Source organism: Poecilia reticulata, linkage group LG12 (assembly GCF_000633615.1).
Source record: "Poecilia reticulata strain Guanapo linkage group LG12, Guppy_female_1.0+MT, whole genome shotgun sequence".
Taxonomy (NCBI): Eukaryota; Metazoa; Chordata; class Actinopteri; order Cyprinodontiformes; family Poeciliidae; genus Poecilia; species Poecilia reticulata.
Window position 1 is genome coordinate 13,561,605 of NC_024342.1, and position 27,495 is coordinate 13,589,099.

Genomic DNA, 27,495 nt, shown 5'->3' on the forward strand with positions numbered 1-27,495 from the left:
TGTGTTTATTCCATCCACTTGGATATTCTTCCTATAATGCAATACAATACCATTGAATTTCCCTCTAGAGCAGCTGAATGTTATCGTGGGGAATCTTATTTATCCTTAAGCTGTTTTAAAAGGTCAGTAAGAAAATGTTTTTGTTTCTGACATGGAACAAATGCAATGTATTTTAAAATACTTCTCTTCAAGTAAAATGCACAAGTAATAAATGGGTTATGTTATTGAAGGGAAGCAACATGATGTTAAATGATTGATTAAAAGTTAACCATTGCATACATAGAAACCATTGGGGTTCTGTCAGGTAAATACGCCTTAAATTCACTGACACTTGGATCTTTCAGTGTCATTCAAACCTTTTAAATCAGGTTGTGCTCTTAGCTGTGAACGTTTGCGGAGGTGATTGATGATTACAAGTTTCCAACCATGAAAACAAAGTGTTCACAGAATTTGACATTCTGCAAGGCCACGTAAATGACTTAAGTTGAAGAGAATAGCAGCACACAGGAAGTGACACACCCCGACTGGGGTTGTTATTTCCTCCTGCATGTCAAGGTGATGACAGTGATGAATGACAAGTCATCTATCATTTACATGTATCTTTCTTGCTGTCCCACTGAGAAGAAAGAACATGGAATTATACAGAATTGTTTAAGTCAAGGTCATACGCGTAGACTGGTATTTTCCTTTGCACTTTTAAACTCACCAACGGACTGACCTATAACACGGGCAAAGCCTGTTTTTAGACGGCAGGTGGACATTTATAAAAAATAGAGCTTATTTTATCTAAGTGTTTAAATGTATTGTCATTTTTATCCTACATACAAACCATTGTTATTAGGCAAAATGTATGTCAAATAAACGGATGGAAATTAAGGGACTTTTAGACATATAAGCTTTATAAGTACATCCTCATACACACCTAATGTGATGTAGTGGAATGGTTTTTTTTTATGTATTCTGATGAGATGGCGTCTCTGTTCACTCTGCAATATTTGTTTGTTTAGCCATTTGTTTCAAGTCCCTCAGTTTCCTGCAACTCCACATCAACTTCCTGTAATCTCAAGTTGCCATCCTTTCTGGTTTTTGTTTTTCTTTTCCCAGCAAACCATTTTTTCTTTTTGTTTCTTGTATTTTTTCGATTACAATTTTGATGCTGTATTTATAATTTATTTGCATCAGGTGACCTGGCGCTTTGCGCTACGGTTTTTCACAATCACATATCACAAAAGTAATTATTCATCTCAGTTTGCTGGTTTTCATTTAACTACAAGATTATGAAAGAGTATTAAACAACATCACATGTGCTCTTTTAGTCCAATTCTTCACTGCTCTGTCATGGGGTGAGTTGTTTAGTTATTTTTCAGTCTTTGTAGTGATGTGCATATTAAATTATGATGTCCTTCAAATTTTAGCAAATAAAAAAATCAGACCCCACAAAATAACCAGATGTGACCATTAATTGTGTTGCTGTAATAAAATATCAAGTTGATTAATTTGTAAAACAAGGGATGCAGATTGATTTATTTGTGACTGAATGATGGCCTTTCAGTCTTCCACAATCTATTATTGAAGAACAGCCCATACTCCTGATCCATCAGCTAAAAGTTACTGTTGAATATAATATGACAGGATGATCGCCTGCATAATGGGACAGAGGTTGCTCGTTTTGAGCAACAAACAGCCTATTCCCATTTGCATCACATATTCTTTTTACAACAGCGTGTCATTTCGACTTGTTCCTGCAGAAAAAGCAGCTGCAGCATCAGTAATAGCTCTGCTCAATTAGGTGTCCCTCTGAGCAATTAAAGAAGCCCAGCATGCACATCGGCAGGACCTCCTTTAATAACACTGAGATCATGCATTGTACAAAATGGTTTATTTGCTCCATGCCACTTCCCTAACATGATAAAAAAAGAGCCCTTACCTTTCACCATACTGAATCCCAAAGCCTTAGAAATTACATTGTAAATACTTTCAAGGCTAGGGTCATTTACTTTCTATTTATCATTAGAACCACCAAGACTGAGTCGTGTTTTAACCCAACATTCCACCCAGTTACAGGGGGAGTTTCTAGTCCCTCCGTTTCCTGCAGCTTGTCTCCTGAAACCCCCTTCCTAACTGGTTTCCCATGAAACCTCTTTGGTCCAGAACACCGTGGCATGCCTCGTATTCAATTGGCAAAAATCAGCTTACACATGTCGAAGAGATCTTTTAGAGTTTTTTTTTTCTCTAAAGCAACAGTTAGATGAAAGTCGGAGGCAAAAAAGCCTGAAGCCTAAGTGTCATGTTTTGCTTGATTCAGCCAAGACTGAAATATATCAATAAAAAACGAAAAACGGCAATGTTGTGACACACACTCCTTAAAAGCATTATGAAGTGCACTTTCTCTACCCCAAACAGAGTGCACAGCAGACAACAACATTTTTAGTTTTATATTCCTTGCATGTTTTTGTAGATTAAAATCTTCAAGGAAGGCACAGGAATGTACATAATTTGTTGTGACGCTAATGCTGACGTGCTCAATAAGCCCTATTCTACTCGCACTCATTTGGAGCAAATATTTATTTTCACTGCACCGTTCTCTTCTGGTTCTACCTCTAAGCGTCTGCCACCTCCTAGAACTTCCGTGAAAAAAAAAATTAATATAAATAAATTATATATATATATATATATATATACACACACACACACACACAGGTCCTTCTCAAAAAATTAGCATATTGTGATAAAGTTCATTATTTTCCATAATGTAATGATAAAAATTAAACTGTCATATATTTTAGATTCATTGCACACCAACTGAAATATTTCAGCTCTTTTATTGTTTTAATACCGATGATTTTGACATACAGCTCATGAAAACCCAAAATCCCTGTCTCAAAAAATTAGCATATTTCATTCGACCAATAAAAGAAATGTGTTTTAATACCAAAAAAAGTCAACCTTCAAATAATTATGTTCAGTTATGCACTCAATACTTGGTCAGGAATCCTTTTGCAGGCTTCAATACGGCGTGGCATGGAGGCAATCAGCCTGTGGCTCTGCTGAGGTGTTATGGAGCCCAGGATGCTTCGATGGCCTTAAGCTCATCCAGAGTGTTGGGTCTTGCGTCTCTCAACTTTCTCTTGACAATATCCCACAGATTCTTTATGGGGTTCAGGTCAGGAGAGTTGGCAGGACAATTGAGCACAGTAATACCATGGTCAGTAATACCAGTGGTTTTGGCACTGTGAGCAGGTGCCAGGTTGTGCTGAAAAATGAAATCTTCATCTCCATAAAGCTTTTCAGCAGATGGAAGCATGAAGTGCTCCAAAATCTCCTGATAGCTGCTGCATTGACCCTGCCCTTGATAAAACACAGTGGACAAACACTAGCAGCTGACATGGCTCCCCAAACCATCACTGACTGTGGGTAYTTGGCACTGGACTTGTGGCCTTTTGGCATTTCCTTCTCCCCAGTCTTCCTTCAGACTCTGGCACCTTGATTTCCGAATGACATGCAAAATTTGCTTTCATCCGAAAAAAGTACTTTGGACCACTGAGCAACAGTCCAGTGCTGCTTCTCTGCCGCTGTTTCTGGTTCAACAGTGGCTTGACCTTTGACCTGGGGAATGCAGCACCTGTAGCCCATTTCCTGCACACGCCTGTGCACGGTGGCTCTGGATGTTTCTACTCCAGACTCAGTCCACTGCTTCCCCCAAGGTCTGGAATCGGCCCTTCTCCACAATCCTCAGGGTCCGGTCACCTCTTCTCGTTGTGCAGCGTTTTCTGCCACACTTTTTCCTTCCCACTGAGGTGCCTTGATGCAGCACTCTGGGAACAGCCTATTCGTTCAGAAATTTCTTTCTGTCTTACCCTCTTGCTTGAGGGTGTCAATGATGACCTTCTGGACAGCAGTCAGGTCGGCAGTCTTACCCATGATTGCGGTTTTGAGTAATGAACCAGGCTGGGAGTTTTTAAAAGCCTCAGGAATCTTTTGCAGGTGTTTAGAGTTACTTTGTTGATTCAGATGATGAGGTTAACTGCTCGTTCAGAGAACCTTTTCATGATGTGCTAATTTTTTGAGACAGGGATTTTGGGTTTTCATGAGCTGTATGCCAAAATCATCAGTATTAAAACAATAAAAGACCTGAAATATATCAGTTGGTGTGCAATGAATCTAAAATATATGAGTTTAATTTTTATCATTACATTATGGAAAATAATGAACTTTATCACAATATGCTAATTGTTTGAGAAGGACCTGTATATATCCCCCCACACCCCTGTCCCCCTCTCAACAATCCATCCATGCATCATTTATGCTGGCTTGTCCATGCAGGGTTGCAGTGGGCTGGAGCCATCTCCATCGATCATTGTCCTAGAGGCGGGGTAAGCCCTGCACAAAGTGCAAATTACGGAAGACCAACATGCATGTTTTTGGACTGTGAGAAAGCCACAGTAACCAAAAAGAACCCACACATGGGTTAGCAGTGCATGCAAACTCGATCCAGAAAAACCTGTAATAGCAGAAAATGTCAAAGTTAGAAGTACAATTTAGACTTCTACTGTAAATAACGTTAGATTAGCATTTACATTTTTAGAAATAAAATGGTTAAAACAATTTGAAATAATGGAAGCTTCTCTTTTCCCATATTTTTCATTGCATAAAACCACTGATCTTTTTTGTTGTTGTTGAAGCATATATTAAGATATCAACAACTCTAAGCAATTTTTTTTGACCAGGACCCAACCCTACCATAAACACTCAGGCACTTAATCAATCCACCGAATAAAAAAGTTTTTGATGTTGCTGTTTATATCTGGTGCACATTTTTCTATTTTCAGATCTCAAATCTCGATGTTGCAGACAGTTATCAAATATTTACATTTAATTGAAACAATGAGAACACTGTACAAAATATTCTAGGCATTTGCTTTGTACCCAACTAATAGACTCACACAATCTACCCCAGTCTACAAGGAATAGGCTTCAGTTGCTCCTCTTCAGTTTCCCAGAAATACCCCCTGCCCCAGACCTTCACCCATCACTTTGACCTGAATAACTAACAGATTGGCACAAAAAAATAGTTGTATATTCATCAAATTGATCAAATATTTAACAATTGTACCATAAATGTGAAGATAACACATCAAGCATGAGTTTAATAATGCTACCCTTGCAGTCAAATACGGTGATATTCAGTTTTCTCAGGGGAAGTCTTTTATGTAAAACACTGAAGATCAGGCGTACAGAGAGGGATGAATAGATAGAAAAAAATATATAAAACAATAATCAGAGAAAATATTTTCCCTTGGGATTCCAGGCTGTGTTAAAGGTTTGTAGTTCAACAAAGCATAAAGCAGACTGCCAAGTAAACATTGGCTTAAGGGAATATCGGTGAACTCCACTGACACTGAGCCCAATAGAACACTGGTGGAGAGACCTTAAAATGACGCTTTTTGTGCCAGATTGAAAAGTTCTGGAAACCAGAATAAGGTAATCATGTGTTTTAATTAAAAATACTCAGAGCTGCTATGATCTTTGTCTTTACTCTGCTCATGGTTTGCATGGTCAAGGACCATAGATTGCAAGACTAGAGGGATTGACTTGAACATATCATAGAGAGAATTGTGTAGGTCACTTTAACACAATTGTCAGGAAGTAACGATTTGGATCTGACTTACAAATTCAATGCAGGATCTTAAATTATGCATGCATTCTTTTTTTGATCAGTGTGAAGCTGAACATTTTTTTTATCAGCAGTTGTCAAGTAATAAGTAGGTTGTACTAAATGTGATATGTTCTTCCATTTTCTTTGAAAAAAAGTTCTCCCTCAGAGATGGTTGCATATATTATAAGGCCACTCATTTGACCAGACAATGGAAACTGGACAAAATAGTGTCTTAAATTGTTTATTTTATTAATTGAAAATTTCTTATTGTTGTCACATCTAGTGCTGTTGGGTATTGACATCAACATTTCTCTACAATGAGGAGTGTTACACAGAGTTTCTGATTGTATTACACCAGGGGTGTCCAAAGTCTGTCCTCGAGGGCCAGCATCCTGCATGCTTTAGTTCTCTCCCTAGTAAACAACCTCCATAAACAACCTCCCCAGCAAGTCAGTGTTATGCTTAGGCCTTCTGATGAGCCGTCATTTGATGCAGGTGTGTAAAACCAGGGAGAGAACTAAAACATGCAGCATGCCGGCCCTCAAGGACCGACTTTGGACACCCCTGTATTACACAATAAATGATGATTTTTTGATTTATAAAGATGTGGATATTTTTCCAAATGTGTCAACGGAAAAATTTAAGAGTTATAATTAGACTGCAGGGAGAGTTTAAAATTGGTCCATGTTAAAGACGGAGATAAAAGTACAGATTTTGTTATAAACTGTGCGGCGAGACGCATCTTACCAAGTATTCACATAAGAACACTATATAACATCATCGTGTGACATGTTGGGTATTATTTGCTGGATTTGACTTTTGTTTTTTGTATTTTTACCAAACTCTGCTCTGTGCACAGACAATTTTACAATCAGCCAAAACTTGCTTGAAGACTTGTGATTCTCTTCTGCACTTCAAGAAAGAAATAATGTGTTTAAGGTGTTGGATGGAACAATCAAAAATGTTCCCTTTTATCGGAAGTTGAAGCAACCCAGTTAACATTATCTCCTTGAGTTGCCGTGGTGATTGCAAAAGTCTTGATTTTAGCTTTGGATAATCAGCAACGGTTGTATAACAGTAAATGGAGAATAAACACAAATAAATGCACACATCTTAACTATAGAATAGAAAGTGAAGGACACAAAAAACAAACAAGAAGAGTGTTTTCAGATGGGACATGACATGAGATTATTTTCTGATGTCAATTGAAATTCTCCATATTAAAAAATAATAATTACTTATGCCCTTCTCAATTACCTTTGGAAGAGCATTTTTCTGCCTAGGAACCCATCAAACTTTATAACTGCTATTGAACTATTTGCAAAAAGTTTATTATTATTATTTAAGTTTGGTGATGAACTCCAAGTCTTTCAGACTAGAAAACCTGCTAGGCCCCACTCTAATCTTTAGAGATGGGACTTGGTTTTAAAAATATAAGTATTTAATATATCTTCCAGTAAGAAGAAAAAAATGCTGATAAAAATAAAAGCATAACTTTTTAACTGGGACATGAATAATTCTGGATTTAAGTGTAGACACATTGTATATATTTGTATATATATATATTTTTTTTTTCCCATTAATTATTTTGTAAATGCTTTAAATAATGTATGCTGTTTTATTTTCTCTATATAGTGCTTCCATTATGTGAAGACTACAATCAGTTTTTTTTTTTCATTTCTCAAGTAACAAGCATTCCTCTCCTGACATCCTGTCTTTTATCTCTCTCCCCTAATTTAATTTCCCTATTTCAAATATAAGAACAGGTACAAGAAACGATCTGACCAAATGTGACATCTGTAGGCCAGCAGTCATTAGAACAACACTGGTAAAATATCATGCAGGACATCGTAGCTTCATCTTTCCAGTGGACGAGGTTAAAGGTTTCATGTCAGCAGATATATTTACTTTCCAGCTTACAATGGGTCATGACCCCTTTAAATAAAGCAGGTGCTAAAAGTCTGGTAAAGAATACACAATTTTCTCTTCTGCAGGTTCCTCTCTTTTTTTTCAAATTTGAGACACTCTTTAAATTAATGACTATAACCAGTTAACCAGTTTCTGGGTCACAGGCAGGAGGCTAGGGAACACAAGAGTCAGAGAGGAACACATTAAATCAAGGAGGGGAGCCTCATTTCTTACACATCCTGCTGCATTTAATTGCGATGGTAAAATCTAAATGGCTGAACTCCAGTAAGGGGAGAAACAGGAAAAATGGCAACCTAAAGGAAAGGGCTAAGTTTGGAAACGGTTAGAACGTACCAGAAAAGCCAACAGGATCAGTGTACGCACCGTTTGAAAAGTTTCAAGGTGTGCATATTTTCACATAATCCACTGAGTAATGACTTTGTGGCTTCTTTGATCCTTTACCGTTTCATCCTCTTTGTGTTGGTGATATTGGGAGAGACACTCATTTTACAGTAATCATAGTTAAGAAATAAAGGACCTGGTTTTTGAGGGTTCGATTCAGTGTGCTTCTTTTAACAATCTGTTATTTTCACAAGCATTTTAACGCCGTTTGTATATATGCTTTTCTTTTACTGAGTTTTTTCCTACCTTTTAACTAGTCAACATTTGCATTATGCATAACTTGGACTTCAAGAGGAATGCTTCATTTAAATATATAGGTTTGTGGATTTTAAATGAAGTTGATACCAAATATATTCAAATGATTTAAAAAGCTGGAGTAAAAGATGCTTAGACACCTTTCTATCTAACACAATAAAAGTCAAATATGCAAAAGATCACAGTTTACTATTAGCACTCCCTGATTACTGGGAGATGGTATTGAATCCATTACAACTTTCTGGTTCAATTTACTACTGACCTTCGGATGGCGCTACGATCCCCATAGAGATACTCCACCACAGTTCAATAGTTCATTCATCTGGAATTCTTATATGTTCCTTTATGCACCTCGCCAGGAGTCATGATCACTGGAGCGTAGTTCTGAGATGGTACGCCAGACCTGCGTACTTTCAAATCTGAGATATAAAGTGGTTTTATTCTTCATTTTCCTCAGAAGTGTGGCTGTTCTTGTGTGGGTTTATGACCGAAAGAGTTTGTTTGGTAGTTTCACAATTCACTACCTCTTGGAAAGTTGGGGGTCATTCCATGGCCCATTCTAAAAAAAGGAAAAAAGTCTTCCTTAGATTTGCTGAAACCATACATTTCTTTGAAAGAACACAATATTCTGCTCTTAGTCTTCTCCTGTAGTGTGCTAGAGTGGTGTTCTAGGCTATTTAAGGGACTGCCACCTAATATTAAACAACTAAATCAAAGAATTTCTACATTTTCATTCATACACATGTATATTTCAGTTCATAAAAAAAAATTTTCTTGGGCCAAATAAAAATATCTTTGCTAATTTTAAAGGAAGTTTATTTTTTGGGTATGATTGAGATGTGAAATTGCTTTCACAGTGCATAAACATCGGATGTTTTTTTTAATCTCTCAAAGATTTGTCCCGCCTGTGTGCATGCACCAAGCGAGTGCACTGTCTCCCAACAAAACCTGTACAAACAAACAAGTGAACAAAGAGAACCCTCCAGCAAATTTTCACCTTCAAAGTGTAAGGGATTGAGAAACATGCCACCGCAGCCAGTCTGCTGCTACTGGAGATGACTCCTGCTGTGAGCATGTGGGCGTAAGGTTTTCTCTGAAACACTGACAAGAAAGCGTTGTATTACCTGCACTAAGATGTAAGACTCATAACCAAAGAACGCCAAACCTCAGCTCTTGACTGATGAAGCAACAAATCATCGATGAATGTTGACGTGTGTATTAGAGTTTGCATTTTATCTTAAATATGTCTTTTGCAGGATTCGTAAAATATTTGGGGTTTGGATACACAGGAAGTATTTATTACAGGAAGTTGCATAAAATCTACCCAGACATCTGCCTTTTGTTTTCTGAGTTTACTAAGTGTGCAGGCACTGGTTTGAAAATAGGTTAAAGATTTAGATTGTTCCATTGTCTAGTCAAATGAGTGCCCTTATAATATATGCAACCATCTCTGAGGGAGAACTTTTAAGAAGTCCCTTTACACACAGTTAATTGAATCATGTTTTAGGCATCTGTGAAATCGAGGCTTGTCACTCTGTGTTTGCCCCAGCCATCTGCTGCGGGAGTGACATGAGCCACCGAGGGTCTTTTTCCATGAAACAAAGAAAGCAAGTGAGTAGGGGTAGAAGAGTTGTTTTTGAATGAAATGATTAGCATACTCTGTTCCTTGGGAAGTGGAAAATCACAATTCTCATATAAATAGCTCATAAAGATTCGAGTTAGAAAAGACTGCTTTAGCAAATAATTATCTCTCAATGCAGGATTTCCTTCAAGGACTCTGTACCATACACGATTTTTCATTGTTATAAGAAACTACCTGCTGACTTAAATTGTAGACCTTCGCTTCAGTATAATTCAATTAATTCAATTTCATCGGAACTGCAGGGATCCTATGATGTTACAGTACTGTCTATATTAATGACAAAATGGGTGATTACAAAAGCATGTTTTTTATTTTGATCTAGATTAATGCATAATCTTTTTAAAATTCAAATATATAATTGGATCTGTTCTAGTTGCTGTTCTTTCAGTTCCCTAGTATTTATAGAACGTTTCCTAATGAAAGCTTCTTAGTGAGAGGGCAAGGGAAGCAAAAACATTCCTCTGTTTCAGAACTACAAGAAATCTAATTAAACTAATTATCAAAATGAAAATATAAAATTGCCTTATAATTGATCATTATTTAACGGGACGAGAAAACACTTTTGCTTCTATTGAAGACAAGATGAACAGATTAAGCTACTACATATCACTGCACACCTAACTAATGGAAGAATAGTCATATTAAATAATACAGAAGATTTAAAACCCATTTTCCTTTTTTTCGTCTGCAGCACACAAAGTGGTTTCAGCATTCTGAGTAGAGGTCAAGAGGCAGCGGAGGATGCCTTCCAGCCCAATGATAACTCATTTATTGCAAACAATTTGTGTAAGGTTTTTTTTTTATATATATATCCTTGATGACAGGCGTCATTTAATTTACACACTGCTAAATGTAAAAGTCTGAGAAATGCCTTTAAGTACTCCACTAGACAGTAATTGCCAATAGATTATAGACAAATGCCGATTAGTGTTTAGTGTTATTAAAAGGTGTTTTCTAACCTTTTTGCTTTGTTGTTGTATATGAGAGATTAGTCTTTCAGATCTGTGCTGCATTTATTTTGCTGAAAGCAACATAGTTATGAATTGACATTGGTCAGTGTTGGGCATCATTTACTTTAAACTTTTTTGAGAGGAATTTTAAATTACACTCGTCTTTTTGTTTATTTTCTTTAAAAAAATGCAGAATAGGACTTGGCATTTGTTCCTTCTCTGCCTGGTATTTCACCTGTAGCAGGTTGTGCCCCCAAAAAAATGTACATATTAAACCATAAACTAGGTGCACTGTTACACCCGTTCTCAGTAGCTTTTCAAAATCTCCATCTCACAAAAGAATGGTAAAAGCTTGAATATTAAAGTATAAAAATATAAGAACACTTCTTTCAAATGTTCAACAAGAGACTCCAATGAAATTTTATATTAAAAATGTAAAGGTCACCTTTGTTTTTTAATATACTTTTTTTTCTGGCCATTTTTCAACACTACAAGGTCAGGTCAGATTATAAATGAATGTATTTAATTTAAAACTTGAAGTACAATCTGCCCAATTTACTGAATAGGCATGTAACGATACATCTAGCTTAGGATATAATACTTGACAGTTAAGATTCTCCTGTTTTTCTTATTTTTTTTAACAAATTAAAGATTTCACACAGATAGCTGAAAAAAAAAATTAATCAATGTGCAATATTCCGGTCCAGATTGGACTTAGTGAGAGCAATTATTTTAACTTGCATATGTTTTGATCTGTGAAATTTAGTTGGAGTACCCCAGGATAATCCACACATGCATACAATGCTAGCTCCACCACCATGCAGCCCAACATGTAACTAGAGATTGTAAAATGCAGTCCAAATTTTTTTTAAACTGTTTGGTTTAACACCAATAGAAATCACCATTTGTTTGTTAACTGCCAATGGTCGGAAAAAATTGCAACTAAGCTGTAAACTTTTATCTGCCATTTTCTGTTTTCTATAGATCACCAGAAGTTATACTAGAAAAGCATTTTCAAATTGCAGTCTTCTTTAACCCAAGTCATCATTGGGTTATATGTGATTGTCACACAGTGACAATCACATATAGAATTAGATGTTGAGCCTAAAACGCTCACTTTGATATCCAGGGCTTATAATAATAGCTTAACCTTACTTTTTAATGAGGTCACACACTGACAGCAACCTAGATAGACAAGGAACATATTAGTATTTTAATATTGCGAGAATGGCACAATCACCCTCAGTAATGACTGCATGATGTGTACCAGAATTGACTTTGTTAGCAAACCCAAATACATTTGATTAAATCATCCGTGTTTTCCATATAAAACATACAATATGTATGTTGTGCAATTTCAGTCTGAAACCCTAATGACCAGTTTTATCGGTTGTTCTTGTGAGATGGTAATTATTGCTGGAGGCTTTGTACGGGTGACAATCTTCTCTCATCACTTCTCCTCTCCACCTCCATGACAGCTTCTGATTCTTTTTTTGCCCTTAGTATAAAATGACAGATAATTATCACCTGACTTTGTTTGACTACCGTCAAAGGTAAATGTGGTTCATTTGTAATTTTTCTTTAGTAGAGAGTGAAAGAGACATCTTTCAGTGAATACAGTGAGTATATTCATTTTGTTACATTGAAGATGTTTACTAAAAGTTTGTGCATCACTGCAGTTTTGGTATTTTATGTGCAGGAAATGACTTGAAACCAATGTTTTGCTCATTTTGCACTAAGCCTATGATAATGGACACGTCTATAAGGCAGTTTTGCTCCATTTCACGAAGTCGTTAGGAGTTGGAGTCATTGACAGAACAATGATGAGTGAAGATCGAATGGGAAGGGAGTTCAATAATCAGTCCTTTCCAGTTCATTGGCAGAGGTCAGAGGGCCTTCTGCTTGTACTGGGCTTGACTCACAGGCTGCATAAATGCATACAATCAATGGCCAGACCTAGCAGGAGCTTGTAGGACTGCATTTACGACTCGAGCTAAATCAAAGATCCTGTCAGTGCAATCCGATTCCAGTGGAGGAACTCTCCACATGTCTCCAAGACCCATAGACGGTAATGTCCTTCATGCTGTGACTACCTTCGCTTCTACATGTATACTTTTCATTTATGTCGATTTCATATTATCATTGGCACTACATCTTTCTTCGGAGAACTTAATAGAAATAATTTGTTTAGTTTTCTAATCTTTTCATCTAACAGTAGCTTTAAAGGGGGGCCATTTAACCGCAGCAGGCAATTCAGAAAGATTAGAGGGTTTGTGTGTTTTAGAAAGAGGTGGAAAATGACATAGCCAGTGTCTGTCAGAAATTAGATGCAAATTTGCAGGTGCAAGTGTTTGAGTGTACAAAGTTCCCTGCATGTCCTTGAATATAATCTTTTTAAAGTCACTGTAGTTTAGATGATGGATAGAGGAGATGAAGCAGTTGCCTCTCCAGGTGGTCTAATTATATGAAAACTATAATTTTCATATTATTCCAGGTAAAGGTAGCATACAATTGTAAATTAGAAACATTTAAGCGCATCCTTAAATTAGCCAAACATTGTGTACCTGCATGCTTATAAGTCTCTTTCTCTCAATGCTTGTTTATACCACCAGTCAAAGGTAGACATCTAGGTGATAAATGTGTCTATAATATTGATCACATGTAATTTAATTAACATGAGTGGGACATGACTTCCACTGGGCTTCACATTTCTTCAGCACAAATGGCACATGGTTCAGATATACCCTAAGATTGATTAAAATAGTCAGTGATAGAAACCAACTAAACATAATGAAAATACATATTATTAAATTGGCAATGTAAATGAAAAATGCATTTATTTCATGAAGTGCAGTGTAAACCATATAGTTTTACGACACATGGAGTGATGCATCAAGTGCCATTTTCATTTATTTTGATAATTATGGCTCACAGCCAATAAATACACAAAATTTTGTTTCTTCTCCCAAAAAGTCATAATAAAAAGAGGTTTTCAATATAGAAACTACATAAAAATCTCCCTGTACTGTACAGTGCGTACGCTCAATACTTGCTAACACTCTGCTCATTAAATGAATTATTAAGCAGTCTAGCATGTCATGTTGAGGTTTTACAGAAAGCCGAGATGCTTTAAAAGTGGCCTTCAGCACATCTGCATTGTTGGGTTGGGTGTCTCTTTTTTTTCTTCTTCACTATATTCTGGAAATTCTCCAAGGTTCAGGTCAGATGAGTTTGCTGCCCAGTCAAGCACAGAGAGTTGCAGTGATAAAAAAAAAGGGTACTCGTACTTTTGGCAGTGTAGGAAGGTTCCAAGTCCTTCTTTAAAAGGTAATCAGCATCTTCATAAAACCTGCCAGTACGACGCATACTCTAAAAATTTGTAGAGAGCTGGAGTGAGTCTGGACTTAATAAAACCCAGTCGACGAACACAAGCAGATGACATGGCCAACTAAATCACTGTGAAAACCTTCATGAGACTTGAATCATGAGCTTCTACATACATTTGCTCTTCAGACTGCGGGTTCTTGATTTTGCAATTGAAATGTAATCATTACTTCTATCTAAAAAGAGGCACTTAGATTAATTGATCATTATTTGCTTAAGGAACCTGTGTTCATTAAAATTGCTTGTCTAAAAAAGCAATTAAAAATAATTTCGTTGCTTTAGTCATAAAGCCTTTTAATGCCATGTTATCTGGTACAGTTTCCTTTGCCCTCTGCTTTCTCGTAAAGACCCCCCATCTGTGATGTCAAAACAACTTCAAAAGTTGATTTGATTTCAATATATACTAGTAAGTACCGCTATGAAAAAACAAAAATGAAAGTCCCAACTTTTTTTTTTAATTAAAAAATCCTTTATTCTTTACAATATCCAAATAATTATTACAATTAGAATGCAAGTGGATTAAAAACACAAACTAATGCAACACTTTCATTATTAAACAAGCCAAAATGAAACATTGTGTGTGTGAAAGAACCTGTCGACCTGCTGCTTCCACATTATTTGAAATGTAAAGGAGCCAGATGCAGCTGGTAACAAAAGAAAACTCCTCAGAACAAACAGCAGCTGACTTCCATCTTTTTTTTTTTGTTAAATCAAGTTTCACATTTACTATATGCAACACGTCGTGTTTTAGGTAAACATTTTAATAACATTAGGGATAAAATTATTCTCTCAAAACAGTGTCCCTTTTTCATGCCATTAATTTAAGACTCCTCTTCAAAAGGGAAGATGTGAATAGTTCAAGTGGCTTTCCTGACCAATGAGGCATTGCACAGCTCAAACGGTGAGCTTTTTACTGAGCCAATGATTTTACTGGCCTAGCTGATAATGCAGGAAAGTTTTGATTTATATATAATTGTTATGAAACTCAGGCTGCACAGTAGCACAGACTGCAACAGTTTCCTTGAAGATGGTCCTGGGTTTGAACTGATTTATACCCTGTCCTCCACCTCCTTTTTTCTCAATCAGTCCACTTATTTATCAACAGCTCAAAGCGTAAATTAGATAATTACTCTGGATTCTGTGATATCCCTGAACTCTTCACTATGACAAACCTGATACATTTGCCTGTTTCAAAAATCTCCTTGACTAAGCCTCCAGGGATGATGAGTAAAGGCCTTCGCTGGCTATGTTACCTAGATTTAATCAAATGTGCTGATAACTAATGCAAGGGTAACTTGTCTGTGTTGTTGTCATAACATATCTCAATGAAAACTACATTTAACTTGTTTTTTTTATGTCCTATTAAGTATAGAAATATTCTTATATCCCTCCCCCCCAACCTCCTTCACCAGCACTCCCCGCTCTTCCTCTCCTCTTAAAAGTGCTGCATTGTAGGCTATACCTAAGTTATCAGCTACCAAAGCCAGCAATGCTGGGGGTGTCTACAGTCAAGCTGATGATTGGCCATGGAGCCTGGTAGTGTTTGATAAGGCAGGCGTATTGGCCTTGGGACCCTGGGCTCAGAACCCTCTGATCCTCTTCATCTTCTAATAAATCATATGCTGAATCCCTGGCTCCTGTTTAATGCATTTGAGCTCTCTTTGAGGTACTACAAGAAGTCATCTGAGGATTTCCAGCACGAAGTCCCACACTAACAACTTAAACCTGCTTTACAGGGGAGAAGTTAATGGAACTCGCCCTGAAGTTGAAAACTGTCTCTGAAACCCACCTCACACAGTTTTTCCCTAGATTTCGGAGGCACATTTTTATGGGTGCGCTTAGCTGCAATGTGGAAATGTGTGCGTCTAGCACAGATTAGAGTAATTTCTGTTGGAATGAATAGATATTCAGATGAATGAGTAATAAAAAAAACCCTTTTTCTAAGCTTTGTTTTCAAGGATTCAAGCTGATGTATTGAAAAGGTCATATTAGCTGGCAGATAAAAAGCTCCCCTACTATTTAAGGAAATATATATCTTTAAAATTGTATGTATAAATTAAATACATATGAACTGCTATTACGCATTCACTGAGAAATAAAACATTCAATCAGCTTGAACTCCATCTCAATTAAATTAACACTTTTGAATTTATCTTTGCAAAATGTGTTTTCTGTACCATAACACATGAGCAAATCCTAAGAAAAGTAAATATGTGGCATTGCTGCCTCTCATCCTTTCCAAAGGATGACAATGGCTCTGTTATCTTGACAAATAAATAGGCTAAAGAACGGAATTAAATTTTAAAGTCACAATAGTCAGGCTGAGGTTGGTATTTTTATTAACCCTGGGTTAAGAACGCAATTTAATGAATTTGATTAGTCGTTGAATTAGCTGCTTTATGTGTTTTTCTTATTTTTATTATTTGTTCATTGAAGGTCATGGTCAGGCAGGCAAGTCTAACATTTCATTTATTGTCACACTTATTGATAGGATAAAAGATAAACAAGAGATTTGTGATGAAAAATTATGCCGTAAAAGTCTACAAAGAAACATAATTTGATGACGCTCTCATCCTTTCATATTTCTGATTAACTCATGTTAAATCTTGTACGATGGTTCTACAGTGTGGGAAAAAAAAGTCAACGCGGGCTAAGTTTATAAACATTTGTTCTTAAGTCTATATCAGTGTGGAATATTATACATCAATACCATCATGCTGTGATAAGTAATGACTCTGGATCCATGATGGAACCAAAATGTGATGTTAGCTGGATGCTATTACTGTACGTCACTCCTAAAGGCAGCTGGTGCAGACCAGCACTGACACTATGACTGAAATAATATAAGGTTGATGAGCTGGTGCTGACATTAAAGGAAATAAGTTGCTATACTGTCTTGCAAAAATGTTCACACAGTAGGGGGCGTGTTATCATTATTTTCAGTACACCTATTGCTCTAATACAGCAAACGTAAAATTTGCTGTCAAAAAGCTTTATTGTTGCCAGTCACATTCTGAATACACTTTGCTCAACATTCCTTAACAATCCTTTTGAAAGCACCGAGCTTCTATTGACTGATGTCTGAATTTTTAATAAATATAAGTGTCTACCCCCAAAAAATATATATATTTCTACTTTTAAATTATACAAAATACTTTAGAAAGTAAAACATTTTGTGAACTTACGATGGGGAATGCTGGAACATTTCTCATGATTTATCATCATTTGGCTACTGCTCAAGTTATCTCTCCCTTAAGATGACAGTGACAGTCTTTGTAGTAGATTTCCATCTACTGATAGAAAGATGAAAGTGATATATTTTCTGGGAGCATTCTTAACAGAATTTTAATTAAGCGTATCATCGGCGTAAAACAAGCTGTCTGCGTTGAACCACACAGTCTAACACCGCTCCACAGCACGATCATCACGGTTAGGTTCACTTGCGTCTTGTTTTGAAGCCGAATGCAGTAACTGAATTTTTCTGGGGGTATAAAAGAGTGGAGACGATCGTCTTCAAGAGGGCAAATTTGATTTAATGGTAGATTTCCTTTGTTCTCACATTGTTATGGCACGTTGGGAGATGGAGTGACTCAAAACAAGGAAAGAAACGGAGAGAATATCTGAAGGCAGGAGGGGCGAGCCGAAGAAGTGAGTTGAAATGACAGAAGTACAAAAGAAACCTCGGCATGTGTAAAGACTTACTGTGATGATTCACAACACACAAAGCATGGAATTGTGCACATCATCAGATTTAACAGTACCAAGGGACAACTGAGAGGCAAGTAATGAAAAGAACAACTTAATATAACTCCTGTCATCTCTGTGTGTGCTTGTAAGTAGTAAGAAAAAGATGAAGAGTCATTTGTGGTGAAGAGTTTAGACACCAAGGGAAAGATTAGCAAGTCTCACCAAGTTGATCCCTATTGTCCAGGGTAAGAGGATGAGTACCGCAGCCCTCTGCAGAATTTTACTAACTTGGCTAGAGCTCACAGAAATCAATGAGGGGATTGTGGTTTTTCCCATTTTCTGATTATGTTGCATCAAATACACTGTCTTTCTCACAGTTTATAATCTGTTACTTGAGAGGAGATTAGTGACAAACGGTAAAAAGGTGATAATGGTAGGTAGTGTCATTATGGCAGACATTGTGTGGTCTCTCTCTGACTTTGCAGTCAAGAAATTCCCAATCCTCTTGCTAGTAAGACAGAATACTAAAGCTATTTTTACTTTCATAAAATATTTAATATCTTATCTGATACTAAAGATGACACTTGTGACCAAATTGGAAACTATGAAGCTGTATTCTTCCGTAGGATTCTAAGTAAAAAATCAAACGTTTTTCTTCTGTGACAGAAGTTAAAATTTCTGACTAAGTTCATGCTTCTCTTTAGCATAAAATTCCCAGAGCAACTGCTGGCTGGATTTTCACACAATCTTATTTTAAGACACATAAGTGCAGTTAAAGGCATATTTGACAGGAACACTTTGTGTAATAATAATTATTGCAGCTCTATCTGTGGCAAAAATCTGTTGCATGAACCTTTCACAGCCTTATTACATCATGTACGCTGACAGCATATAATTATCCAGATAAATTCACAATTATTTCTTCATTGTTTTGTCCCAAGTGAAGTCCTAAGTCTTTCACCCTAAGTCAGAGTCAAGTTTCAAATGACTAAAATTAACATTTTTGCATTGGATGTGAACCGTACAGACTGTCTGAAACAGAATTGCTGTAGGTTATGAATTCAAAATAATATCCTGAGGCTAATTTCATGCAAAAACATCTATTTTTAAAAAAAATCATTTTATTTATTTTAATTGCTTGCAAAGGAGAATATTTAATTGACTACAAATTTAAATATGCATTTGTGTAAAAAATAAAATAAAATAGAAACGCAAGTTAACTGGCTACTCTTAAGAATCTGGAAAAAAACACAGTCAACAAAAAAGGGATTTATTTGAAAGAAAAGCATCTTTCTTTTTTCATTATTATGATTTTGATGACCCAAAATTATTTATTATAGAGGTCAGTTTAAATTAAATTGATGTTATTTTGATATTACAAGCAAACATGAACAAGTTGCCATGAAGCATTAATAGCTTATGTTTTATGGACCTCCCTATTTGATAAGCTATCCAACCTATTTGATAGCAAACTAACCTTACAGCCTAGTAGAAACATTAGGTATTGAGAGATTTATGAGCTGCTGCAGGTAAGCTCTCTTTTTCATTTGAACCCGTGGATAGGCAGCTTTGACCATGGTGGTAAAACTCCAGAGACCAGAGGCATTTTACACTTCAAATCGTTTTCCTTAATTCATTCTATTACCTCCAACTTAAATCGAAATCGAAATCACACAGAGCTGAAATAAAATTAGTCAGCTCAGGGTGTTCACATCTTTCATAATTTAGGTTTTGTTGCATATAATGTGCTTAAGAGAACTGGATATAATTTTTCTAGGATTACTTTGAGATTGTGAATCTGCGAATAGACGTAATTTGAAGAAAAATCTTGCATAATGAAAGGAAGCCGGAAAAAGGAAGCATGTCTTCGTATCATTTATTGTTTACCATAGATGATTTGTTTTTGATTAAGAAATACACAGACCATAGGCAACAGGTGTCAAATAATTGGAATTGTGAAAAAACTATAAAAGACATATTTTTGATATTTTAGGAAAATCTCACATATAGAAAATTTACAAATGCAAGGAAATCTGAGATTGTAAGCGACATCTCAGTTGAAAGTTTTTACCTTTTTCTTGTGAGCTTAAATATATTTTAACACACTTTCCCTTGTGGAAGATGACATTGATGGCATTAACAAAAAAGAAATTCTACACATTTTCCCAATGTGAATAAGAAACAATTTACAATATACTTTTGATTAACACTTTAACATTTTTTTCTCCTACAAAGTAAGATGATTTTACAATTTTAAGAACTTGCCATTTCCTTTATTCCTTTATTTTCTTGTGTTGTGTTTTAAGCTCTTATTGTCATTTTTGTTTTGCTTTGATTTTTTGTGGCATTGTCACCGCTATAGTTTGATTGGTTGATGCCGGGAGCCACATCTGTTTGATACAAGAAGCCCAAATTGTCTAATTTCACACACTGTTTGAGAGAAATATAACAAAAAATGTGGCAAGGAGAGGAGAAAAGAAAATAGACTAGCAGGCAATTGAGATGAGTTGAGAAAGGGTGTAGAGTAGAGCGGCAAAATGGACAGGAGAGGGAGGGGAGGGGGGGTAGTTAAAAGCAGGTCAGGGAAAGAATGGCTAACTTGGGGGTCAGTGACAGAAAAACATAGTTATTCCAGAAAAACATTGAGAAAACAGAAAGACCCAAACATAATTTGGAGGAAAACAGCAATATCTCTCAATTTTCTTTTTCGACATCTGCCACTGTCTCCTTTTGCACTTGACAGGCTCGCTCAGAAACAAACTAATCTGAACCGACAGAGACAGGGTTAGCGTCGAAGGTTTGATAGATCCGGAGGGAAATCTCCTTCATACATAAATTGGCTGTTCTATGTTTCACCTGCCTCTTGACATGTTTTCATCTTGTGGCTTCTTTTATTATTCTGTGTCTCCTATTTCACTGTCCACCACTCCAGCAAATGTATCTATTTTAGATGAAACAGTCTGGACAGCTACTTGTTACTGAGAAACCAAGAGGTTAGAGAGCAGGTCTGCAAAAAGTAGCATATGTTTTTTTAATAGCAGCCACAGTGTGGCGCTGAGGTGTCCTCAGGAAGTAATTAACTGTGATTACTTGCACATTGTCTTGCGCTATTTTTTTTTTTTTTGCTCTGTTTAATTTCATTGTGTACCTCATTTGTTTACCCTAGAATTTTTTCCACAAACTCCTCCCTGATTATCGCCTCTTTACCGACCCAAACAGAGCTGCTGTGGAACCTCTTGGCTTAAAAACAAGGACTAAAACATTTCTTTGACGCCTTTTTTTTTCTGAACGTCTGCATCATACTTCTGCTGTTCACCCGTAGGGTACATGGAGTGTCAGAAGGAAAGTCCTTCTACGTTTAATAAGTTCTCATTAGCATCATCGCTGAGAAGAGACTGATATAAGACCTGAAATACTGAAACTCATTAGAGAAAAGCTTGAACTCCTGAGTGACACACACATACACACACACCCGCACGCACACACACGCAGACGCATTAAGATTTTTGCTACACTAGATCCTAATATATAAATCATAGTGCTTTAATGACCATCAACTACAGTTGGCTAAATGACCTCATTACACTCGGCCCTGCTGAACTGTTAGAGTAAGACTGACCTTTATAGTTGCCGTATTGTAAGAGGAAGATGGTGCTTCTGTTCAAGTTAAGTTTTATTCATTGGAGATATTAGTAGATTCCCCTTGAGGTCTTTATAGCAATTAGATTTTAAATGTGTGTCTATTTGGAAAGCCATTCAGACTGGACTACGGTGACTATGGGTCAGTTCTTACCTCTTATGTGCATTATGTACACAGCCATTTCATCCCAACCTACTGCCACTACTTTTGTACCAGTAAATAAACCTTTTCATACCCATTTTTAAAACCATTTTGTGTAAGCTTAGTAACTACACATTTTTATGAATCATTAAGATGAATCTTTAAAGATGCTCAAATGTCATAATTTATTGTAAAAATATATTTTTTGAAGACTTTACGTTGCACCCTAGGTCTGCTGATTGTGGTCCTCTGCCCTTTTTAGGCCAGTTGACTCTTACAAAATCATAAAAGATTGTGATCCCCCAATCACACCAAAATAACTTAGAGAGACCTCCTGTAGAGACTCCTTACCACACACATTTTGCTTAACTTGTCTGAACAAAGTATAGAAAATTACTTCAAATTGTTGTTCGTCATAGCAGGTACGAATTGCTTTAACAGCAGAATTTTGTCAACAAAATTGATGTCATTTTGCAACAAGTTTGTGGAAAAGAGAATAAATAAATAGAGACTTGAAATGTCCGATTGTTTTTGCTCAGTTGGAAATTAATTCTAATTCTTTAATATTTTACATCAGATTTTTCTCTTTTCCAATGGCACTGGAGATGGTGTCTTACTGTTTCTCAAATCCTCACATTTAAGAAATACAACATATTGGCTGGATATGTGTGATTAATACATCCAACAGTCTCCACCAGCATTGTTAGGTACACTAAAGTAGATATTGTTTAGCTGTATAAAAAAAAAACGGCAACATATGATAAAAATTACTTTGTTGGCAAAACAGCATTAAAAGCATGTTTGACTGATCTTAAGGCATGTCTAAAATCTTTGCAGAATTTTTGGTGTATTTCCTGTATGGTTTCCAGAGACTTTTTGTTGGAAGACAGATTTTAGTTCCTCTATTTGTCCAGGTAACATATTGTTAAGCACATGTTGGATAATGTGTTTTTCTGAGCAGGTAAAATTAGCGGCAAAGAAAATGTGCTGGAAAACTAGCCTGGGTTTCTGAAAAAAAATGTGAAGGACCTCCAGCAAATCCAGACGACAGCTGATCAAAGCCTCTTTTAAAGATCACACAAAATGTCTTGAAAGGGCTGTGCAAATGTATACATGCACAAGTTGTGAATTTGTTTATACCATATAATTCCCATCTTCTACGACTTCTTTAGCTTAAGCCTGTCAGGCTATCAGCCAGCACTACAGGAAGTCACACCAACCCACTAGGTGTTGCCAAAGGTGGCAAATATGAGTGCATGATTACTACCCGACTCCTTTTTCAAATGTATGCATTTTGTTTGCGCAAGTAAGATTTCACAGAGCACAGCCTTATTTGTTGTTTAAGAAATATGTTTGGAATAAAACCATGTTGCTTCCATCTTTGAAGAAAAATAGCTTCTGAGGTTCATTTAACACCTACAACACAAAAGCATGTCCAAAAGAAAGAGGCTCTCTGTTTTCATTTGCTGACTACAAAGTCTTCCTGATGAGTTTTTCCAGACAGTTCTCGCACACAGCTCGAGGGGTGGCTGCTAAATAAAGTGACAGAACGTCAAACTCTGCATTTTACGTTTTTCCACCTGTATTTCAATTTGAAAAAGAACATGTGGCTAATTCAGGCAACATAAACACAGGAGGTGCCTCTTTATGCCTGAACAGATGGGCAGCAGGAGTTGCTCATCCGGCCTGTCATCACACCTCCTTTTTGTTTGAATGACTGCTGGTCTCACGCGTCAGGATTCAATTATGGCCAAGACAGCTGTGTCTACTGCGTGTCCGCACAATTTCTCCATCTGCTTACGCTTTATTTTCTCTAGCCAGCAGGTCGATCTCATCTTTCTTGGAATGCTTCTCCTCACAGGTGTCCTGGTCCACTTTTGCTCAAATATGGGGTGTAAACACACAGGGCGCTGTGCACAATGGGTCACAAATACAAACATCCTGTTCAATGCACATCAAACAAGAAAAAAAAACCAAACTTAATTTGTAGATTAATCTGCTCAAGAAATGATTTCTCACAAAAAGGTTTAATTGTTTTAAAGCAATAGATTCCATTTAATCTATTACATTTAACAGTATTTTAGAAGAAAGCATCTTGTGCATCTGCATTCAGTGTTTTTCCCAGTTTTCTGTAAGGTGAAAGCTACGGAACGTGACCGTGTCGCCCTTTAAAAGGAGTACAAACATAAGATCCCCTGAAAAATGTAGATATTTAACACATTATTAATGGCAGGGTGACCATTAAAATGTCTAATTTAAAGAGTTCTGATGACTTTTGTTAAATGAACTATATGCCCTACAGTATATTTTGTGTTTGTATGTTATTGAACATTGAAATACCATTAAAGACAAATTTATTTTTCACCAGGGTGCATTGAGCATCCCGTGTTTGTTCTTCTTCAACAATGATAAAAATTACTGCAGAAGAATTAACACATACTTAAACAACACATGCGTTTTTGAGAACTGATCATGCTTCTTGTTCCATTTATCAGTGAATTAATTTAGCCATTTCCAGAATTAAGTGCCAAGAAATGGCTATGTAAGTAACCAATCAAATTAGAATTTTAGTCATTGACCTCACATGACATCTTTGCTGTGTGCTCTACATGACTTGTGGCAAACCTTTTTGTGCTACTTTTTGCAGCTGTCTTTCAATGGCGTCTGTCTTGTTGTGACTCATCCATAGCAGCCAGATTTTTAAGTACATGACCAATAGTGTCCACGTATCGTCCCACCAAATATGTGTAGCTCTTCCAGAGTTACAGTTGACATTTTTGCTTATTCTGTGATTAATGCTGTAGTTTGCAGTTGTTCCATTCTCTTGTCATTTTAAGTCGATAGATTGAACAGTTTTCTGTGAGCCGTTCAAAGCCTGGGATATTGCTTTATAACCTGACCCTGCTTCAAATCTTTTCACAACACTATCTCTGACTTGTCTGCTGATCTCTTTTTTTTCTTCAAGAAGTTGATTGTTCTCTAATGTACCCCAACAAACGTCTGAAGCCCTCAACTGTATTTGCACAGATTAGTGCACAGGTGAACTCTAATTACTATTTCGATGGCTTCTCAAGGGAACTGCTTGGACCGTATTTTACTTGTGGACATCAGATTAAATGAGGGAAAACACAAATGCACATAATATTTTTTGGAATTTTCTTATGCGTTGTTTTTTCTTTGTTTTTGTTTTTTGTTTTCGTTTTCATTGGTTTGTCACATAAAATCCTAGTTAAATACATTCACAAAGTACTGTAAGCATGCCAGCAAACAAAGACTCACACAAACATTTGCTCTCTATCTCTTGGTGATTATTCACTGTCATTTCACTTTTTGAAACAGATTCATGCCTTTGATGTATTATTATCGGTTCCAACCAAATCACTGAAGAGCATGAACAGAGTCTTGGGTTTCCATGAGAGACGCCAAACTTTCCTTTTTCTTATGCTGCCTTTCTGACATCCAGATATCCACAGAAGTGTTAACAGTGAAGAGAGAGAGAGAGAGAAAGAAAAAAAAAAAAACATCAATTCCTGGTTAACTGGGTTGATGTGCTACTTAGCTTCACTTTTTATTTTTCTGTTTTTGAAAAAAGGGATATCATTTGTCTTTTCTTTTCCTGTGCTGCTGCTTTTCACCCAGAGTCCCTTTTGTTGTGACAAGAGTGTTTGAAATGTATCTTAAAAAATTGAAAACATGAGTATTTTTCTTTTGAGCTGATTCTTTTACCTTTGTCTGTTTGTGCTCTCCTACTCAACAAATGATGAATAGACATAGCTTAAAAGTCTTTTCAAATTGTCATGACTGATTTTCCACCTCATTTCACCCCAAACCCCTGTTGTCAAATCAGGGCATTGTTACTATTTCCCTGTTTTTGAGAGTGCGGACACTTACAGTATGTAATCCCCACAGACTTTTTTTTTGTTTTTTCTATCAGTTTCTGTTTCTGTTTCTTACTTTTATCATCTGCCTCTCTGGCCACTTTCTTCCTGTTATCCCAATCAATTCATTAAGGAGTAAAAAAAAAAAAAAAGGTCATAGTTACAAGAGAGTGTGTGAAATAGTTTCTTAATTGCTCATAAAACAGGGCAAACATAGCAGTTATGTTTTTAATGAGACACAAAGAAGCAGTCTGACCTCTCCGGCCGATGTGCTTCAGGCATTCATCTTCCCCGCCTCGCAGGACAGAGGAGTGAGAAGCAAAGTGAGTGTACTGCCCTCTATTGAGAGCAACAACTCACTGCAGGTCAGCAAGACGGGGTGAAGTGAGGTTGAAAACGAATGGAGTCCAGGATGAAAAGAAGGCATATCAGGAGAGAGAGAAAAAGAGAGGCAGTAATGTATTGTAGACTTCAGCACTAAAGCTCTTATTGTTTGCAACTTCGTTGCAAAGCCTGAATGCCTGTTGCAGATAATTGATTTGTCTGTAATTGCACACTAAAAGTGCAAACTACATAATTACTACAGTCACTACTCCGGAGCTCAGCATGGGGTCAAGCTGTGTAGTGGAGCTTTGTATTGCTCTAAAATTCTGCTTCAGAAATACAATGAAATACTTTACTTTTACTTTTAACAATGTTATTTCTTGTTCTTTATATCTACCCGTAGTTGCTCTAATATCCATATGCAATGTATGCAGAACTATGTAAATATGTACACAAATACATTAATAATCTCATTGTGATGGATTTGTCCATTCTGCAGTTTAAGATGTTTGTGCAGCCAGTTGTTGCTAGCAGTCTAAAGCATGTAATCTACCCGGTGCTTCATTGAGGTCAGTGTTTTCTCACTGTTGCATCAGTGTCAGATATAAATAAATAAAAATTGATTCACAAATTTGATTTTGATATAGATTTTTTTTCATAATCCCCACTGTCAAATTTAAATACACACTTAAGCCCCGACATGCACCCTGATGTTGGCTTAAAGTCATCTAATAAGTTGCACTTTGAGCTGTGCGCTTTTATAGCCACCAAAAAGGTTCCGACTACATTCTGGCTGGATAGTAGAGCGATTTTCTTTACAGATTTAGTGCATTTAATTGAAACTCTTCAGGTTTCTAACAGACATTACATATTTAACAATTTCTCTCAAATTTTTCAAGAGGAAGCCATCTCAAAAGCTAAATGCTTGTTTTTTTATTTTATTTTTTAACAATTCCCAAAGCAGTTCTGTAGAAACACACAGTTGTGAACGAATCGCTACGCTTTGATCTAAACTGCCACATGAAATCAAATACGTAACCATCGACTATGAAGCCTGGCATTATCAGGAGATAGGCAGAACGCCACCACTGGTGTCTCCTTTTGAAATATTTAAAAAAAAAAACTTAAAAATAGTAAAGCAATGAAATGTGCTTAGGGAAACTCGATCAAATGTAAAATAGAGTATGCAAGTGAAGATGACAAAACAATTGCTTTGAATTAAATATTTAGCTGTGGAAAATGTTAAATTATTTATATTTATTTTAAATCTAGAAGCTTTCAATACACTGTAACATTTGCCAAGCAAGGTGGTGGCAGCAGCATGCTGTGTGGGGACATTTCACTACCAATGGTGTATTGAAGTCGGACTATTTCCAGTTACTTTAACTTACCTCAGATCAACTGTGAGGTCATTAACCCCTTGGATTTCCAACAAGACTATATAAAATGCGTTACAAACCGGCATAAGAAAGTAGAAAGCAGAATAATATTAGCTGTTTGTTTATTCCAAACTTCCTAGATCAATCCTGTTAATGTGTTAATTTAAAAGATTTGTCTCTGTAAAATTTGTTGAAGAAGCTGGTTATATAACTGACCTACGCTGAAAAAAAGTACATCCATCCATTATC

At 36.4% G+C, this 27,495-nt stretch overlaps 1 protein-coding gene across 1 annotated transcript in view; it reads left to right on the top strand.

Moving 5' to 3' along the window:
- Positions 1 to 27,495, top strand: part of LOC103473593 (transmembrane protein 132C) — a 159,847-nt gene that overhangs the window by 99,093 nt on the left and 33,259 nt on the right. The gene's annotated exons all lie outside the window — the stretch shown is intronic.